Here is a 17,639-nt window from a genome sequence, read left to right as displayed (position 1 = left end):
TCACTGAACAGTAACCTAATTTGCCATATTTCATGCTATATCTTCTCTTTCTTTCTTTCTTTCTTTCTTTCTTTCCTCTTCTTTTTCTTTCCTTCCTTCCTCCTTTTCTTTCTTTCTTTTTCTTTCTTTCTTTCTTTTTCTTTCTTTCTTTCTTTCTTTCTTCTTTCCTTCCTTCCTTTCTTTCTTTCTTCTTTCCTTCCTTTCCTTCTTCCTTTCTTCCTTTCCATCTTTCTTTCTTTCTTTCTTTCTTTCTTTCTCTTTCTTTCTTCTTTCCTTCCTTCCTTTCCTTCTTCCTTTCCTTCTTCCTTTCTTTCTTTCCATCTTTCTTTCTTTCTTTCTCTTTCTTCTTTCCTTTCTTTCTTTCTTTCTTTCTTTTCTTTCCTTCCTTCCTTTCCTTCTTCCTTTCTTCCTTTCCATCTTTCTTTCTTTCCTTTCTTTCTTTCTCTTTCTTCTTTCCTTCCTTCCTTTCCTTCTTCCTTTCTTCCTTTCCATCTTTCTTTCTTTGTTTCCTTCTTTCTTTCTTTCTCTCTTTCTCTTTCTTCTTTCTTTCTTTCTTTCTTTCTTTCTTTCTTTCTTTCTTTCTTCCTTTCTTTCTAAACAGATGAGGAAACTAGGGCTCAGAGAGATCAAATAACTTGTCCGAGGTTACACTGCTAGTAAGTGACAGAGCTGGAACCCAACCAAGTTGGAGTCAAATTTATCAATGTCATGGCCACCAGGCCAAGCGGTTTGGACTTACTCTGAAGGCAATGAAATACCACTGAAAACTCTTGAGCAAGAAAGGAACATAGTGGTTAATAAACTTTCCTCCAGTGGCAGTGCGTGTGCAGGATGTGTGGGAGAGGGAGAGAGGAGGCGCTCCTGGAGGTAGTTACAAAACTTCAGGCCAGAACTGATAAGGGACTGGGCTGGAGCAGTGTCAAAAAAGCGGGGGGTGGGGAACAGTAAACGTCAAAACCAAATAGAAGAAGACAGAGGTGAGAGACAAGTTGAAGGACATTTTAAAAACACTTTTTCTTTACGGAGTGTCGAAATAAACATTTGTGTTTGTTACCAAAAAAAAAAATTCAAGCAAAAAAATTCGTGCAGCGCAGACGGAAGCGTTCAAAGTAAAAGTTCCCTCCTCTTCCTCTCTTCTGAGATAAGCTCCATTAATAGTTTGTGGTAAATCGTTCCTGAACTTTGTCTGCAACTATACAACAACTATACAACTATTTTTTTTTTAATTTTCGAGAGAGACAGAGAGAGGGAGAGTGCGTGAGTGGGGGAAGGGCAGAGAGAGAGGGGAAAAGAGAAAATCTTAAACAGGCTCTGCCCTCAGCCCAGAGCCCAAGGAGGGGCTCGATCTCATAACCATGATATCATGACCTGAGCTGAAATCAAGAGCTAGATACTCAACCGACAGGGTGTCCCAGGCACTCTTACATCTATCCATTTTTAAAGGTGCTTTTAAAATGTGTTCTGCCTAGGGGCAACTGGGTGGCTCAGTCGGTTAAGAGTCCGGCTTCAGCTCAGGTCATGATCTCATGGTTTGTGGGTTCAAGCTCCACATGGGGCTCTCTGCTGTCAGCACAGAGCCTGCTTTGGATCCTCTGTCTCCCTCTCTCTCTGCCCCTCCCCTGCTCATGCTCTCCCTGTCTCTCAAAAATAAATAAACATTAAAAAAAATTTTTAAGTTAAAAAAAATAAAATAAAATGTGTTCTCCCTAAATCTTCATTTCATCTCTTGCTTTTCATCCCATAACAGTATGACAGAGCCAGTTTTCCACGTCAGGACATTACATTATCATTCTTTTTAACAGTTTTGTCACAGAATAGCTGTGTGACCCTGCACAGGTTGTTTAACCTCTCTGAATCTTAGTGTGCTTAATCTCTAACTGGGGGTTAAAATGTAGTGGCATTAAAATGAAATAAAATAAAATAAAATAAAATAAAATAAAATAAAATAAAATGAAATAAAATGTAGCGGTCCCACAGGGTGACTATGAGAATTAAATGCGTTCATACATACAAGGCATCTTGCATAGTGCTGGACATATACTAAGCACTCAAAAAAACAGTAACCCTTGTTGTTAATAGCTCCATGTTTAGCTGCATGATAATTTATTTAACCAGTTCCACCCATACGGTCACTTAGTGTGGTATGTTTGCAGAGACAGCCACAACAATTCCTCCCATCCTGGTACGCATGACTCTCTGCAATATGACTTCGGTGCATTTGTCGTCTAGAGATGGAGTCTGTTTCTACTCTCCTTGATTCTGAGCTGGCCACGTGATGGGCTTTGCTCAATAAAATGCAGTGAAAGTGACAGTCCAGCACTTCTGAGCCTAGGCCTCAAGGGGCCTTGCTGCTTTTTGTTCTTTTCCGTTTTGGAGGCCGTCATGTGAAGAAGCCTGAGATAGCTGCTGAAGAAGCCACATGAAGAAGAACCAAGGCACTTAAGCCAACAGGCCAGGTCAACTGTCAGATATGTATATGAGCCTGTATTGGGCCAGCCAGCTTGCCAATATGCTCAGTAAAGGGGCACTTGGGTGGCTCAGTCGGTTGAGCGTCTGACTTCGGCTCAGGTCATGATCTCACAGTTTGTGAGCTCAAGCCCTGCGTCAGGCTCTGTGCTGACAGCTCGGAGCCTGGAGCCTGTTTCGGATATTGTGTCTCCCCCTCTCTCTGCTCTTATAATAAATAAGCAAATAAATAATTATTAATCTAACCAATTCTGTTTTGGGGTGCTTTGTTAAGCAGCATCAGAAAGCTGATACAGTTAGGTCTAGTGCAGAGAGGACGACCCATGTTGGAACGCAAGTGACTTTTGTCACGTCTTATAACCTCTCTTCACTTCAGTTTCCTCATCTGAGAATGGAATACTTTAGTTCCTACCTCATCAGGCTGATGTGAGGATTCAATGAGATGATGAACATTCACTGTGAGGCTCAGGGCAAGTACTTCAACTCTTAACTGTGATTACTGCTTTTGTTGTTTGAAGGGAGTCTACACTGAATGGTTATAATGTGGGGTGCCAGGAAGAATAAGTGACGAAGATAACTGAGCTGGTCTTTGGAGGCTCCGTAACTAGATGAACACCGGAGAATGGGACTTGGGACAAGAGATCTGTATCAGGCTGGCCAGGAAGATGGCAGCGGTTGGCGCTCACCTCTGCCCTGCTTAGTGCCAAGGATTGTATGTGTGTGCCTGGGTGAGCCCTCTGTGTGAGGTCATGGGTGGAGGCTGGAACTGGGTGCAAGAACCAAGAACTGACACTGTAGGAGGGCCTGAGACCATAGGAAGGGTGTGAGGGCTAAGCCTTGGGAAATATCCCCATTCTTCTCCACGTGAAATCTCAGACTCCTCCCCCTGGACGGCATAAGCCCCGCCCATCTCTCCCGCCATATGCCCTCCCCTTCTCCCCCTCACTCACTGCACTTCAGCCATCCTGGCCTCCTTCCTCAAACTTATCCAACTCTTTCCTGCTCGCGGATCTTTGTACTCACTGCTCTCTTCTCCGAGGGAATTTCTGAACCACTCATGCTATGGCTCTTCCACTTCCATTCGTTTTCACAGCTACTTATCTTTTTCCTTCATAGCAATTATTGTTGCGTGAAACTACATTTGTTCATTTGCTTACACGCGTATTGTTTTTCACTCTAGAAAGTGGGCTCCACAAGGAATTGGTATCTGTCTTGCTCATACCCCACCCCCAGCACTGTCTGGCTCAGAACAAGTGATGAATAGCTAGCTGTGAACTGAATAAATGTGAACAAAGGAGCCATGAAAGCCAACAAACAAACAAAAAACAAAAACCATGGTCCAAGAGCTAAGTGGAAAGCCAGTCATTTCCTAAAAAAGGTCTTCATGAAAATCTTGGGATCAGCTTCTCCAACCTTCTCAGTCCACAGGTGGGGAAACAGGCCCAGATAACAGCTCGGCCCACTTGAGAGCACCCAGAAAGCCATTACCATAGATGCCCAGCCCACTGGGGTTAAATGCTGCAGACCTGTCTGGCAAATGAGGCCCAGAGAAGGTCACAGCCACCTCCTTGAGGCCATCACTGTACATCTGAAGCTGTGGCCACCCCCATCCTATAGGGGAGGAGATCGGTCTCTTTGGGAACAGAGGTGCCAGTAAGCTGACAAACTGTGAAAGGAGGGCTGGAGAGGGTGGGAAGGCCCATTCCTGGGCCAGGCAGCTGTTCTGAGGCAGCTCAGGGATAATAGCTGGTACGAAAATAACCCAGTCTCCTCACCCTTGTTCCAGCCCTCACACCTCTGCCCCACTAGAGGTGAGGCTAACACTTGAATTCCTCTCAGTAACACACGAGGTTTTAGCGGGGCCTGCGCAGAGGACAGTGATCATCAGACCCAGCCCTGTCCACTGGGGGCTCACAGTCTGATGGAGGAGGCAGGCTAGAGGCCTGTCAGGCTGCAGAGTGGCCACACCTACGTCTGGGGACGTTCAAGGGAGGGACGATCCCCAGAAAAAAGGACCCCTGAATTAATTTGATTAGCCAGTTCAGGAGGTGACAGTAACAGAAGTAACCGCCAGTGCAAAGGGAGAGAGGCAACACAGATGAGCTGCAGGAAGTTTGCAAGCTTTCGTGGGTAGAAGCATCAGAAATCTGAGAGTGGAGGCACAGAATAGGAGGCTAGAAATGGGAGCAGTGTCAAAAAAGGTGGGGAATTGGGGCTGTCCAATTTATGCGGGAATTTGGATGTCAAGAGAACTTGGGCTATCTTTGGTGCACCAAAGGAGAGACCTGGAAGATTTTAACCCACGAGGACGCCGTGATCAGGCTTGCAAGATAGAAAGTGCCCTGTAGCTGCTTTGGGGGAAGTTGCCCAGGCGGGCGGGGAGGATGACGGGTGGCGGACTGAAGGGAGAGAATACACTTCATTCTAGATGGGTAGTTCTAAATAGGTCTCCTGCAGGAGGCAGGAATAAGGTCTCAGTCTCTACAGGGCTTGGATCGTCACTCGCTCCACTCCTGCATCACACCACCCCGAGGGTCCAACTTCCGTTCGTTTGTCGCGAACTCAAAGTTTGAGTAGACAAAATGTACTGCTGGAACCCTAACCCTAGACGAGGGGTCCGAGCAGCCGACTTCAACTCCCAAAATGCTTTGCTTTACAGCTCTGCAGGTCGCGCATGCTTCAGGAAAGGCCGGCTGGCTTGTCCACTGGGGCGACTCGTCAGCTGGGTGAAGTGCGGGAAACATAGGGACCGCCATCTTAGCTTGGGGCAAACCAACTGTACACGTACGGGAGTTTCGCCTTCTTTCTGTCGTCAGTTCCTAACAGGTGCTGAGACAAAACGCGCTCAATCGCTGCAAATCTCGTTAGTATGCTTTCTGGCGACAATTTCTCCCATTTTGCGCCCCCAGTCCGGAACGGCACCCGCAGGGACACCTTAGCACATCCCAGCATGGCCGCACTCAGCCGGATTCTGCGTGGGGCGGAGTCGGAAGCGGTCCCGCCCCGCCTCCTGGTAGGAAGGGGGTTTCCGCTTCCGGCAGCGGCGGCTGCAGCCTCGCTCTGGTCCCTGCGGCTGGCGGCCGAGCCGTGTGTCTCCTCCTCCGCCGCCGCCATATTGTCTGTGTGAGGAGAGGGGAGAGCGGCCGCCGCCGCTGCCGCTTCCACCACAGGTACTGTGGGAGCCGCCAGGCGAGGTCGTTGGTGTGTGGAGGTGGGTCCGGGATAGGACGACGGGTCGCGGTCGGCCCTCGCGCTCCCAGCGGACTCCCGAACGGCCCATCGCCTTCCCCTGCCCCCCCCCCCCCTTACACACACCAGCCGAGGCCCCTGCAGCCCATCGGGGAGGCCTGGGGCCACCGTTCAGGACCGCGAGCGAGGCTTGCGGGGCAGAGGCTGATGTGAGGGTGGGAACTGGCTTTCTGGAGTCCCGCTTATGGCGGGGGAGAGGGCTGGACTGGGGCGGGGACTAGGGGGCAACTTGGAGGAGGGGGTCGCCTGAGGGGGAAGGGAGCTTGAGGGGTGGGGCCACAGGGGGATGCTGGGGGAGGGTGCCCAGGGGAGTGGTGCTTGATGGGTAGGGTGGGGTGAACCCTCCCGGGAAGCGGAGCAGCTGGGGTGGGGGCCTTCTAAGGGTCCCTGTGGGCCGGGCTGGGCTTCCCACCTGCAGACTGGGGTGCAAAGAGGAGGGAACCCCGGGCGAGGTCGCTGGGAAGAAAGGGGGAAGGGACCGCGAAGTGGGGCCGAATGGGTGGAGTTGGGAGTTCAGGGTTAGTTGGGAGCCTGGGTGGTAGAGAAGTATGTAGAATGGAAGGTTGGCCAGCAGTATCCAGCCTAGTTTGTGACCTTTCGGAAGAGTACGACTTCTATTTTGTTTTTTTTTTTTGCTGCTGTTGTTGTTGTTGTATGTTGTTTTGCAGCGTCGGAACGTTTCTAGTCTAAGCAGGTGATGGGTGGAGCTTCGGTAGTTTGTTTTTGGAAAGCGAAGTCAGGGTGGGAAGAAGTCGCTTCTTGACTCTTGGCTATTGTGGGAAGGGAAGAGTTCCGACACGAAGGTGGTGCCTTGACTTGGGAAGGACTCGGTTGCCTTGAAGCTGCTGAGGTCTGCGAGAAGGGGGCACGGGGAGAAGACGTGCAAAGAAAACTGGAAGGGGACGATTTTAGCAGGAGTTAGGAGGCTGCATCACACCTAAGGAGTGGCGGAGTCGGCCAGGGCTAAAGAACCAGAGGGCCTGGGTTCTCAAATGTCAGTGCCTTTGCTACTTAGCTGTGTGCCCTGATCTCTGTGAGCCTTGGTTTTCCTATCTGTAAAGTGGGGGCCGTGGGATTTCCTAGGTCGTACGTTTACGGTGAGCGGTAAAAAGGATACTTTGTGTCGAGTGCTTACCGCAGTACCTGGCAGGTAGTAAGCGCTTGGTAGGTTAAAGGGACCAGCTGGTATATTTAGGGGTCCTCTGTTCTACGTAAAAGGTGTGGTCAGGAACCAAACGGTGGGCGAGACTTCAGAATATTACCCTTGTGGAAATTGCTGCAGTGTTTTGTTTCGTTGTAAGTCGATTTGGCGTAACTGGCTTGGTGGGCCCTTGAAAGACCAGGGCCAATAGCGGGTCTCCCTCGTGTCATTTAAAAAACCAAAAACCAAAAAACGTCAACTGCTGTTTGACCTGGGCACCTTTATCCTTCTGTGACTTTGAAATACTTGACTTTCATTTGCTATTGGGGGAGGGTGTACAACTTGAAGAAAGAAAAGATTTGAAGTGTGCTTGGGTTGATTTATCCACTGATTACAAAGTTAGGTCACCCTGGGGCAACTTTTTTTTTTTTTTTTTTTTTTTTTTTAAACCCCGACATGCCCGGTTATGTCCTCCTGTATGGAATACAGTAGCGAAGAGAAGCACACGTTGAAGGGGAACGTTAGGTTAGTTTCTGTGTAATGGGTTTCTTGCCTTGCTGTTTGGGGATGAAACAAGTGGCAGCTTCCTTTCCACAGTGTATTTTTAGTTCTCCTGTTGCCTAGCCACTGTTACAGGCTGAGTCTTTGATTTTACTGTTGTCTCTGTCTCTGAACAGATACCTTTACTTCACATACTCCTTTGGAGAAAGGGGAAATTTTCTTCAGGAACTGAGTTGAAAGCCTTCCCTTAGGGTTTGGGTGTGTGGTAGACAGAATGATACCCTCCCCGACAAAGATGTCCATACTCTAATTCCCAGAATCTGTGAATGTGTTACATGGTAAAAGGGACTTTGCAGATCTCCTTAGAGTCACGAATCTGAAAATAGGAAGATGATTCTGCATTTCATGGATGGACCCAATCTACTGACACGAGACCTTGAAAGCAGAGAACTTGACCCCCACCTGGGAGTCAAGGGAGGGCAGAAGGGTGAACACAGAGATTGCGACCATGAGAAGGACTCCGTTTGCTGTTGCTAGAGGGGGCCACAGGGAAAGCATGAGAAGGAATATGGTCGGCTCCAGTGGCAGAGACCAGCCCCAGCTGACAGCCGGCACTAGGAAATGGAGACCTCAGTCCTACAACCGCCAGAAACTGATTGTGACCAACAGCCAGAATGAGCTAGGAAGTGGATTCTTCCCCCAGAGTTTCCAGCAAGGAATATACCTTGATTCTGGCCTCGTGCCCTAAGCAGAAGACTTAGCCAGAGCCCGTGTAACTTCTGACCTACAGAAACTTCTGTGACCTGAGATAATAAATTTCTGTTGTTTGAAGCCACTCCTGTTTGTGGCAGTTTGTTACGGCGGCAGTAGAACACTGTATCGATTTTTGGTACCTGGAGTGGGGTACTGTTACCTCAAAATGTGGAAGTGGATGAAGGCCAGAAAATTTTTGAGGAGCGTGGTAGAAAAGACCTACAACAGATGGTAGAAATATGGATGTTGACTCCTGGTGAGGGCTCAGGGGGAAATGAGGCAGGTATTAGAAACTGGAGGAAAGAGGATCCTTGTTACATAGTGGCAAGTAAGTTTAGAATTGTATCCTGTGGTTATGTGGAAAAGAGAACTAGTAAGTAATAAACCTGGCTCTCCAGTGGAGATTTCCAAGCAAAGTGTGGAAGGTGGAGCCTGATGTATTTGTGCCTGGGAGTCTGACTAACAACAGTGAACCCCTATGAAATTTACGTAAAGTCCATGAGGTCCTTGAGGATTTTATACTAACAAAAACGATGCCAGCTTGGATTGAAAGACATAGTATGAAAGTTAAAGAGGTCTGTTAAAACCCCCCAAAGTCTAGGCAGGAAACGGGCTGGTAAACTCAGGTGTGAGTGTGCTGCTTTTTGTTAAAATGTGGGTGACTCAGAAGCTGGAACCAAGAGCCCAGAGAGGTGGAGCTGAAAGCTGCAGAGGATTTTTCCCTGACTTTGAAATGGAATGGAGTTTGCCCAGATTTTGAAACTGCTTTGGACCAATGGATCTGCTTTCTCTTCCATTTTCCTATTTTGGACTGGGAATTCTATAACTGTTGCCCTATACCTGTCCCACCCTTGTGTATTGGAAGCAGGTAGCTTGGTTTTTGTTTTCAGAAATTGTGCCCCAGGAGTTCTTATTGTATTATACACAAAGCCTCATCCACACCTGATTTAGATGATGAGATTTGGGACTTTTTAATTGATGACCTTTAGGTGAGATTTTGGGATCTTGAGTTGATGCTATAATGGAATGAGACCTTAGGATGGGATGGATGTATTTTGCATTTGGGAAAGATATGAATCAATGGAGGTCAGAGGGGGGGCTGTGGTAGATGAAGTGACACCCTGCCTTCCCTCTCCCCCCAAAGATGTCTGTACCCTAATCCTGGAATCTGAATATGTTAACATTATATGGCAAAAGGGACTTTGCAAATGTAATTATGGTTTAAGTATCTTAAGATAGGAAGATTATCCTGGATTTTCTGAGTGGGGCCAATCTAACATGAAGGCAAAGAACTTTGTCCAGCTGCAGTCAGAGAGATGGGTCAGAAGTTAGAGATTTGAAACATGAGGGGAACTCAACCCGCCATTACTGGAGGGGGCCTCATGGAAAGCATGTGGACAGCCCCTTGCTGACCACTAGCAAGGAAATGGGGGCATCAGTCATAACAACCACAAGAAACTGAACTCAGCCAGCAGTCTAAATGAGCTTGGAAGCAGATTCCTGTCCCTGCCCCAAGTGTCAGCAAGGAACAGAGCAAGGTGGACATCTTGAGGGTTTTTTGTTTGTTTGTTTGTTTGTTTTGGTCTTGGGAGACCCTAAGCAGAAGATCCAGCCAAGTGCACCTGATTTCTGGCCTATAGAAACTGTGAGATAATAAATTTGTGTTGTTTTATGTTTGTGGTAATTTGTACAGCAACAGTAGAAAACGAATAGAGGCCTTTTGCTGATTTTATTTAAAACTCTCGGGGGGATAGGGGTGCCTGGGTGGCTCAGTTGGTTGAGCGTCTGACTTCCACGCAGGTCACGATCTCACAGTTGTGAGTTCGAGCCCCACTTTGGGCTCTGTGCTGACATCTCAGAGCCTGGAGCCTGCTTCCAATTCTGTGTCTCCCTTTCTTTCTGCCCCTCTCCACTCATGCTCTGTTTCTCTCTTACAAATAAATAAACATTAAAAAAATAAATAAAAAAAGAAAATTTCAGGGGGATTGTTTTCTAAAGAACAGAAGTAGTAAAGATTATTCTGCAAAGTGATTTGGTTCTAGAAGACTTCACAAAGTAATTGTGTTGAGTAGAACCTATGCCTTTTCCTTAGTGTTTAAATATCCTGTTACTGCCCTTAAATACAATTGGAATTGGCTAGATGACTAGCATTGAAAAATGTGGATTCTAGAGCTCTAGGCCATTTTGGTAGGATTTCTATAAATTGATGACTTTTCCTTGCCTATAATAAATGTCTTGAGTAAATGACATAATTTCTTCATTAATTTTTATTGGCTGAATAAAGCAATAAGTTTATATGACAGCCTTTTAAAGACTTATTTCTAACTTTTTAGAGGAGATGGAAATGGGTGATCTTTTTTTGTGAATTGATAACCACCTATATACAGTAGTCTGTTCTTTTTACCCTTCCCACCCCAACCCGAAGTTGTTGTAACGTCTTTTCTCCCTGTCTTTGTCATTTGAGGTTAAGAGTCACATTTGGGAATTATAATTGCAGTATGGAGTTCTAACTTTTAAGAAAGGCTGTCCTGCCGCAGTATCCTGCTGATTTGATTCATAAAATGTAGACTCTCAACTTTAGTGGGGACTTCAGAGGATGGAGGAAAGGAGACCACTTCTTTTCAATTTAGTTACCTGAATAGAAAGATGATTACAAAATTAGAACATTTCAGGGTATGAAGGCCTTTTTAAGATTATGTATTTGACTTTTGGGTTTAGAGTAAAGGAAATTGGGCCACATGAAGGTTAAGTAGCTCAACCTGGTATCAGCCCTGGAGCTGGCCTAGAATCCTGGTCCAGGCAGTGGAGATACATGGCTTTTGAACTGTATTCCTTGTGCACTCCCCGCCTTGCCCTTTTTCTAGGTTTTACCTTGGACAGATTCTCTCTGCCTCACCTTCCTTGTGGAGTCATTGTGAGGATTGAGATAGTGTAACACATTTAACAGTACCTACCATGTGAAGTGCCCCAAGGATGTTAACTGTTGTAACATTTATGATAGTTGTTTTGGCAACTATATGACAACTTCTGCATAATCCCGTTAGTTTGTATAAATTTAGAAACAGAACTGGTGAAGTTTAGCACTGGATTAGGTATAAGGTCTTAGCACTTTAAGGGAATGATAATGTTTGTGATACTTGATTTAAAATGAGAAACTGGTTGGGGTGCCTGGCTGGCTCAGCCGGTAGAGCATGCAACTCTTCATCTCAGGGTTGTGAGTTCGAGCTCCACATTGGGTGTAGCATACTTATAAATAAAATCTTAAAAAAAGAAATGAGAAACTGGATTTGATCCTTGGTCTGTTAAATTCATTGAGTGACCTGGGCCAAGTTTGTTTCCCAAGAGTATTAGTGTGTTTGTACACCTAAATTTTTTTGAACTCCTAAGATGGATAATTTCAAAAGTGGTATATCATTTAGCTATTTTTTAATAGAAATCTGGGCCAGCTAGCTTTTCAAACAAAGAAATTCCTTCAGGATTAAGGAAAAGGAATTGCTGTCATTGTAACAAAGGGTATATTTGCATTGGGTTATAGACAATTGGTAGTTTTTCTTAAATATTTGATATGCTCTGGGATAGATTTCAACAGACCTAGTTGTTGACCAGATACCCTTCTTTTCCCACATAGAAATCAAGGATTGAGTCTTTTTAAAAGTTTAAGGTGAATCCTGCTAGGAGCGGTATTTCATTGGTTTCTACAAATTCTGTGTCATTCAGCCTTAGACATGAGAAGCCTACTTAGCAACAGTCGCTATGGTGGGCAAGCTTTTTTTTAACATTAGTGGTAATAGTGTTTTCTTGCATAGAAGATACCAGGTTATCTGAAGTGAGGGTTTTAGCATTAAATACCCAGATACATTTAGAATAATCTTTTATAATTTATATGTGTCACATCTTAAATGCCCTTGTATTGGCTACTTTTTTCTTTTCCTTTTATACTTTCTGATCTTGTGGATTTTTCTGACAGGTTTTTACTAGCTGAAACATTTTAATCTGCTTGGAAAAGTGAACACTTGGAATTTTTCTGAAGTTATGACTAATGCACTAATGGGCATTTCTCAATTTAGCTATCTCATTAATGTGCTATAAATTTTAAGAAAGCAACCCTGTGAAAAATGAGTGGGTAAATTATTTTCCTAAAAAATTGAATCATGTCATATCAGAAAATACACAATAGCCATTTTAGGCTATTGAATTTATAACCAGTGAAAAGGTGTTACTTGTTCAGCAGATCCTGAATGCCTGCTACATGTCTGGTAGGTGCTATCATAAGGATTTCTAAAATTAAAAAAAAAAAAAAATTGAGTATTTTATTTATTTTTGAGAGAGAGAGAGAGTGTGAGCAAGGGAGGGGCAGAGAGAGAGGGAGACACAATCCCAAGTAGGCTCCAGGCTTCAAGCTGTCAACACAGAGCCCCATGTAGGGCTTGAACCCACAAACAGTGAGATCATGACCTGAGCCAAAGTCAGATGCTTAACCGACTGAGCCACCCACGTGCCCCTAAGAATTTCTAGATTGTCCCTGTTCCCAAGCTTACAGTTGAATGACATTTTGTAATCCTATATCATTCCACAATGTAGTACCTTTCTGAAATGTTTTCTTGTGAAAACTCCTACTGGCTTTGTGTCTTAGGTAAAGACACAGAAATCTGGGTGGGGGAGGGATTGAGAATTTCTCATTCTTAATGGAATTCTTTAACTGAGACTGCGAGAGGGGGTAGGGGGGGCGCAACAGGATAGCTGGAAAGAACTCCATCTTTGGAGTGAGATGACCATATTTGGAGGTTACTTAACCTCTCAAACCTGGATTTTGCTATCCAATTAGGGTAGCAGCTACCTTGAGCCATTTATTAACCTTCAGTTTTTTCATCTTTAAATGGCGGTTAGTAGTACTTACCTCAGATGTTCTTGTGAGGATTAATAACTAAAGTACCAGCTAATGTTTTCTCTGAGTTACTGTGAGGATGAAGAGATATTTTATAAAATACTGGATGCCTGACTAATGTGAGTTCTTTCTCTTTGCTGTCAGTGAAGACCATGTGTTCGTTGCAGTGCTACTGCTCTTTATTTTCATTTTCTGCTGCCAGGAGTTCTTATTTTTTAATGAGGCCTTTTGACCCGTACTTCCTGTTTCTGGTGTGTCCTGCTGGGTGAGTGAGGTACTGAATTGCTATTTAGGGGTGGGTCGGGTATGTAAGTTACACCCAGTGTAGATTGCCTCGGTTGCTCGGGTACAGTATACACTGCCAGAGTGGTTATCTAGTCTTGGTGAATCTAGGGTTCTCTTCTAGGTAGAGAAGTGAATCTGCCTAGCTCATACTCAGGGAAAGTTCAAGGTTTGCTCACCTGTAGCCTTGTGGACCTGGATCAGAGGTCTTATTCCCCAGTGGTTTGATCACAGTTTACTTGTACTTGTGTATTATGTGTTAGGAATATGTTTGGAGGAGAACTTTTTCCTGTGTTAACATTTTCTCTATGTCCTATTCTCTCAGGTATGATCTTAACTTTCTTGTTTGCTCTGAATTTTGCAATCAGACACTCGGTAGGCAAAGCAGGAACCTATCTTTATGAGTACTTTAAAGTACATAAATCATTCTACGTATTTATGACTATATAGACTGAATATATATATAGCCATCTGCTTTGGAGTTGGTCTTATATCTTTGAGCCGGAGAGAGGGAGAGAAAGAACCTTAGGATCTTAAGCGGGCTCCACACCCAGTGGAGAGCCTGACCCGAGGTTCCATCTCACGACCTGAGCCAAAATCAAGAATTGGACACCTGATCGAGCCATCCAGGTGCCTCTTCCATCTTTTAAAACCCGATTTTTATACCATTGTCTCCTGGTGACCATCCCATTCAGATAAGAGACTAATGAAGGCTCCTGATTGTTAAAACTCACATCCTCCACCTTTCACCTTGCTTCCAAATTTAAAGCAACCCATTTCGTTGTAGTATGTATCGTAGGCTGTTACTAAATCAGTGTGCAGAATTAGGGAAGTAGTGTTTAATTAGTGAAAATAACCTATTTAGGCTTTGAATCCTAAACAGAGTAGGATTAGAATTTGGCCTCCTTCACCTAGTAATCCTTTGATCTTTGGCAGGTCATATAACCTCTGAACCTGTTTCTTTTTTCTTTCTTCTTCTTCTTCTTTTTTTTAATGTTTAATTATTTTTGAGAGAGCACAAGCAGGGAGGGGCAGGGGAGGGGGGCAGAGGATATGAAGCAGGCTCCGTGCTGACAGCAGAGAGCCCGATGTGGGGCTCAAACTCATGAACTGTGAGTTGGTGACCTGAGCCGAAGTCAGATGTTTAAGCGACTGAGCCACCCAGGCGCCCCTGAACCTGTTTATTTCTAAAATGGGAGTTAACATTTCCTCCCATGCTTGGTTTATAAGAGGCATTCAAATGGACAGCAGTAGTTATTATTACATACATAAATGCTGGATTATACTTTACTCTAGATCTCAAATGAAGTTTTCTGTCTTTGGGTTCCAGAGGGTTGTGGCCAGTGGAACAAAGTTTCAGATTGTGACTTTATTTTGATTGTGTTGCCTAGTAAAATGATATACAGATGAAGACTTCTTTGCCCATCATTTATTCTGTATTATTGGAGACAGTACTGGACTTCACATTTATGTCAGATGTTTGAGGTAGAGCTGCCTTAATTCAAGTAAGTCAAACTGCTTGGGTTTTCTTATGATACTTCCCTTCATTGGAAGACCTCCCACTGTTGCTATGTTATTTATGTAACATTGACACTTTGATTCTTTTTCTGGCTTAAAGGTAGAGAAATGAAATTCACACAGAGCCCAAATGCTAATGTTTTTTGTTATTTCATACTTGCTGGTTTGCTTTATGGGAAAGCTTGAGTGTGTTGCCTTTTAAAACAGAAATGTTGTAAATTTTGTAGATGGGAATAAAGACAGGAGGCCCCATACTGTGTTAGGATTGTAATGTCTTAAATATCCTGCAGGTTTATGTAAGCAATAACTATGTGAGTTATCGAGTATTATTGTGAATATTTATATTTCAAATTTGGATCCTTAACAGGGCCAGAAGAAACTTAGGCTGTTGACTTTGAATGGGTAGTTCTTGCTTATTCGGTCTTAGGATTTGAAGGTCAGAGTGGGTTAAGGGAACTGTCAAGGAGCTAATTGTTAACCTTGTCTATATTTCCCCCAATTTAAGAAACAAAACACCACTACTTACATGGCATTAGCTTGATAGATGAGAGAGAATATTGTCCATGACCTTGAGATAAGAAAATAGAATCATTATAAAGTGGAGCTGGAAAGGTAACTTCATTTAATCTTACATTCATGTTTACCATTAACCTGTTTGTTTGTTTATTTTGGCTTATTCTTCCAAGTTAGGGTTATGAAGCTTATGTTATTTTATTTTATTTTATTTTATTTTATTTTATTTATTTTTTAATTTTTTATTTTTTTATTAATCTCTGCACCCAGAATGGGGCTCAAACTCACGACTCTGAGTTCAAGAGTTGCACGCTCTTCTGACTGATCCAGCCAGGTGACTCAGATTAGGAGGTTTAGTTTGTGTTTGTTTTTGTTTTTTGTGCCAATGACCTACATACAAGTAGATAGTCTCTCAGAAGAAGTCATTGTTCATTAATGGTTATATCTGGATTAAGAGGTTGGAAAAGATGATTATATGTATATCCCTTGAAACAAGGGGAGTTATGAAATAGTTTTTTCAACTTACTGCATGGATTCTGACAGTTTCAGCTTGTGATCTCTGTATGTTATTTAAACTTGGATTTTTCAGCCAATGTGCTATATTAGCCTGTATTAGCGTGAGTTAACAGATGCGCTGAGGTACTGGTCCCCTCAGCCCTCTGGCCATTTGTGCAGGCTACATACAGGGCATCCAAGCCAATGTCTTTAGGTCCAAAAGTCTTGATCACTCATCCCAGTGTGCCATACAAATACTACTTTCTCTTGGTGTTTTGAATTTTAAAAAGGCAATAAGCACTGATTTAGAAGTTTGGTAATTGAGTTTTTTAACAGTTTTAAGACGCAAAAGGCCGCCAATCTTAAGATAATCTTGGCTTTAAATTTAGAAAAGACTATTTTAAAGTATCTCTCAGATCTAAAGTAATTCTCTTTCCACATACAATTGAAGAGATACACTTTTAAAAGTTAGGGGTGTCTGGGTGGCTCCGTCTGTTAAGCATTTGACTACTGGTTTTGGCTCAGGTCATGAGCTCATGGTATGTGTGTCCCATGCGTTCTGGCCCCACCTTGGGCTCTGCACTGATAGCCTGCTTGGGATTCTCTCCCTCTCCTGCTGGCATACTTTTCTCTCTCTCTCTCTCTCTCTCTCTCTCTCTTTCTCTTTCTCTGAATGAATGAACAAATGAACAACCATAAACGATTCAAATTTAGACATTTGAAAGAAATTCAGGTTCTGGGGCACCTGGGTTAAGCTTCCGACTGACTTCAGCTCAGATCATGATCTCACGATTCGTGGGTTCAAGCCCCACATTGGACTCTGCTTACAGCTCAGACCCTGGAGCCTACTTGGAATTCTGTGTCTCCCTCTCTGCCCCTCCCCTGATTGCACTCTGTCTCTCAAAAATAAATAAACATTAAGAATTAAAAAAAAAAAAATTCAGGTTCTTACTTTTTTATACAGTGAAGCAAAACTAAAGTGTCCGTGCTTAGAACTGTTGTCCTCACCTGACTCTGAATACCACCTTATCTTTTCTGAAACTGACAGTTTGTTAATCATTCATCAAGCATAGGTCTCCTGCTAGAACATAAATTGGAGCCTAGGATACATTGTCTTCCTCTCTCCCTTCAGGAAAGAGTGGGATAATATATTGTACTTAGCTTGAGAAATTTAATGGTTTAATACTTATGAAAATTATCAAGTTAACCTTTTTAAATGTATATTTTACAATGTTTAAAGAGGATATTACCTTTTGTCTCTGATTTTTTTTTTTTAAGTTTTATTTATTTATTTGAGAGACAGTGAGTAGGGGAGGGGCAGAGCAAGAGGGAGAGAGAGGATCCCAAGCTGATAGCACAGACCCTACATGGAGCTTGATATCATGAACCGTGAGACCATGACCTGAGCCGAAATCAGGAGTCAGGACGCTCAACCCACTGAGCCACCCAGGGCCCCCAACTCTGAAATTATTAATTCTGCTGGGGTTTACAGATTCCTCTGGGCCTGTAATAGAAACTACAGACCTTTTCTTCACAAAAATACACCTGTACATGCTATTTTGTATGTACTTTTAGGAGTTTCATTTACCTCTGATCTCATTGATGGACTCCATTTTCAATGCCATAATTTATGTAGCCCAAATAAGTTTCGCCTTTTCATTCATTATTTTAAGTACTGTAACCAATTTACCTGATTTATCATTTGTCACACTATTAGTCTTTCAACAAATATTTCTAGACCATATGTCAGCTTTAGTGTTAGATTCCTGAGGATACAGAAGCACTATTCTCTGCCCTTGGAGTTTTGTTCAGCTAAAAAGATGTGTACGATGACCA

General features: G+C 43.7%; 1 protein-coding gene across 3 annotated transcripts in view; it reads left to right on the top strand.

The window, feature by feature from the left end:
* The first annotated feature begins 5,506 nt into the window (after positions 1-5,506).
* Positions 5,507-17,639, top strand: part of CSNK2A1 (casein kinase 2 alpha 1) — a 53,223-nt gene continuing 41,090 nt past the window's right edge. Inside the window, exon 1 of one of the 3 annotated variants that reach the window (XM_042980704.1) lies at positions 5,507-5,636. The gene's annotated coding sequence lies outside the window, so the exon portion shown is untranslated. The other 2 variants (XM_042980706.1, XM_042980705.1) reach the window with 2 other exon arrangements.

The sequence above is a fragment of the Panthera tigris genome, chromosome A3 (genome assembly GCF_018350195.1).
Source record: "Panthera tigris isolate Pti1 chromosome A3, P.tigris_Pti1_mat1.1, whole genome shotgun sequence".
NCBI classification, from domain to species: domain Eukaryota; kingdom Metazoa; phylum Chordata; class Mammalia; order Carnivora; family Felidae; genus Panthera; species Panthera tigris.
The sequence above is the reverse complement of the archived record's forward strand: the minus strand, read 5'-3'. Positions and strand labels throughout refer to the sequence as shown.